We start from the raw sequence: 3,114 nt of genomic DNA, 5'->3' as shown, positions 1-3,114 counted from the left end.
CTTGGTGTTTGGGATGATTGTCTATGAAATGTCCTCCCTCATTTCATCTTCATCATCCTGGTAGATGGCAGCAGATTTTTATCAAGAATGTCTTCTTGGTCCATTTTTCCATTCATCCTTCCTTCAATGATATGAAGTTTGCCAGTACCGTATGATGCAAAAACAGCATCGCCCCCAACACCATGATGTCCCCACCTCCAAACCTCACTGTTGGTATGGGGGGTGTTTTTGGGGTGATGTGACCTCCAAACATGGTGTGTATTATGGCATCCAAAGGGTTCCATTTTGGTCTCATCTGACCAGATGATGCTCTCCCGGTATTTCACAGGCTTGTCTAAACGTTGTGCAGAAAACTTTAAACGAGCTTCACCAAGCTTTCTCTTCAGCAATGTAGTCTTGCGCGGTGAGCGGTCATACAGGCCATGGCGGGTGAGCGCATTACTTATTGTTGTACCCGCTAATTCCAGGTCTTTCTGAAGCTCTCCACAAGTGGTCCTTGGCACTTGGACAACTCTTCTGATCATTCTTCTCACTCCTCTGTCAGAAATCTTGTGAGACGCACCTGGTCGTGGCCGGTTTATGGTGAAATTAAGTTCTTTCCACTTCCGGGTTATGGCCCCAACAGTGTTCACTGGAACAGTCAGACGTTTAGAAACCCTTCTGTAACCAATGCCATCAGTATGTTTTGCAACAATAAGGTTGTAAAGGTCTTGAGAGAGCTCTTTGCTTTTATGAGATGTTTCTTGTGTGACACCTTGGTAATGAGAAACCTTTTTATAGGCCATCAGTTGAGACTGAACCAGCTGATATAAATTTGCACTGACAAGGGGCAGGATTGCTTTCTAATCACTGATAGATTTCAGCTGGCGTCTTAGCTTTCCATGCCCTTTTGCACCTCCCTTTCTTCATGTGTTTAATACTTTTTCCCTGTGTCATTCCATTTTATTACATAGAACTTCATTTGTGAACTTATTTGTTTTGGTGTCTTTGTATGTATGGATTGCACATGTACATATACAGAGCACCCAGAAAGTATTCACAGCGCTTCACATTTTCCACATTTTATTATGTTACAGCCTTATTCCAAAATAGATTCAATTACTTATTTTCCCTAAAAATTCTACAAACAATCCCCCATAATAACAACGTAAAAGAAGTTTGTTTGAAATCTTTGCAAATTTATAAAAAACGAAAAAAAAAATCCCATGTACATATGCATCACAGGCTCCTCCCATGCACATAAGTATCACAGGCTCCTCCCATGTACATAAGCATCACAGGCTCCTCCCATGCACATAAGCATCACAGGCTCCTCCCATGAACATAAGCATCACAGGCTCCTCCTATGCACATAAGTATCACAGGCTCCTCCCAATGAACACAAGTATCACAGGCTCCTCCCATGTACATAAGTATTACAGCCTTTGCCATGGCACTCAGAATTGAGCTCAGGTCCATCCTGTTTCCACCGATCATCCTTGAGATGTTTCTACAGCTTGATTGGAGTCCACCTGTGGTAAATTCAGTTGATTGGACATGATTTGGAAAGGCACACACCTGTCTATATAAAGGTCCCACAGGTAACAGTGCATATCAGAGCACAAATCAAGCCATGAAGTCCAAGGAATTGTCTGTAGACCTCCGAGACAGGATTGTATGGAGGCACAGATCTGGGGGAAGGGTACAGAAACATTTCTGCAGCATTGAAGGTCCCAATGAGCACAGTGGCCTCCATCATCCGTAAATGGAAGAAGTTTGGAACCACCAGGACTCTTCCTATAGCGGGCCGCCCGGCCAAACTGAGTGATCGGGGGAGAAGGGCCTTAGTCAGGGAGGTGACCAAGAACCCGATGTTCACTCTGACAGAGCTCCAGCGTTTCTCTGTGGAGAGAGGAGAACCTTCCAGAAGAACAACCATCTCTGCAGCACTCCACCAATTAAGCCTGTATGGTAGAGTGGCCAGACAGAAGCCACTCCTCAGTAAAAGGCACATGACAGACCACCTGGAGTTTGCCAAAAGGCAACTGAAGGACTCTCAGACCATGACAAACAAAATTCTCTGGTCTGATGAAACAAAGATTGAACTCCTTGGCCGGAATAGCAAGCGTCATGTCTGGAGGAAACCAGGCACCGCTCATCACATGGCCAATACCATCCCCACAGTGAAGCATGGTGGTGGCAGCATCATGCTGTGGGGATGTTTTTCAGCAGCAGGAACTGGGAGACTAATCAGGATCGAGGGGGAAAGATGAATGCAGCAATGTACAAAGACATCTTTGTTTAAAACCTGCTCCAGAGCGCTCTGGACCTCAGACTGGGACGAAGGTTCATCTTCCAACAGGACAACGACCCTAAGCACACAGCCAAGATAACAAAGGAGTGGCTACGGGTCAACTCTGTGAATGTCCTTGAGTGGCCCAGACTTGAACCCGATTGACTATCCTCTGGAGAGATCTGAAAATGGCTGTGCACCGACGCTCCCGATCCAACCTGATGGAGCTTGAGAGGTCCTTCAAAGAAGAACGGGAGAAACTGCCCAAAGCAGTGCCAAGCTTGTAGCCTCAAACTCAAAAAGACTTGAGGCGGTAATTGGTGCCAAAGGGGCTTCACCAAAACATTGAGCAAAGGCCGTGATACTTATGTACATGGGAGGAGTCTGTGATATACTTATGTACATGGGAGGAGTCTGTGATATACTTATGTACATGGGAGGAGCCTGTGATACTTATGTACATGGGAGGAGTCTGTGATATACTTATGTACATGGGAGGAGCCTGTGATACTTATGTACATGGGAGGAGCCTGTGATACTTATGTACATGGGAGGAGCCTGTGATACTTATGTACATGGGAGGAGCCTGTGATACTTATGTACATGGGAGGAGTCTGTGATACTTCTGTACATGGGAGGAGCCTGTGATACTTATGTACATGGGAGGAGCCTGTGATACTTATGTACATGGGAGGAGCCTGTGATACTTATGCACATGGGAGGAGACTAACGGTGGCCATACCCGCTGCAATACATTTTTTTATCCAATCGATGTGCGATTTTATCCAAGCGATAGAATCTGCCAACAATCAAATATCCGCAACTTCCCTTCCGATTCATTT

The sequence above is a fragment of the Aquarana catesbeiana genome, linkage group LG09 (assembly GCF_042186555.1).
Source record: "Aquarana catesbeiana isolate 2022-GZ linkage group LG09, ASM4218655v1, whole genome shotgun sequence".
Taxonomy (NCBI): Eukaryota; Metazoa; Chordata; class Amphibia; order Anura; family Ranidae; genus Aquarana; species Aquarana catesbeiana.
Note: the sequence above shows the minus strand (reverse complement) of the source record.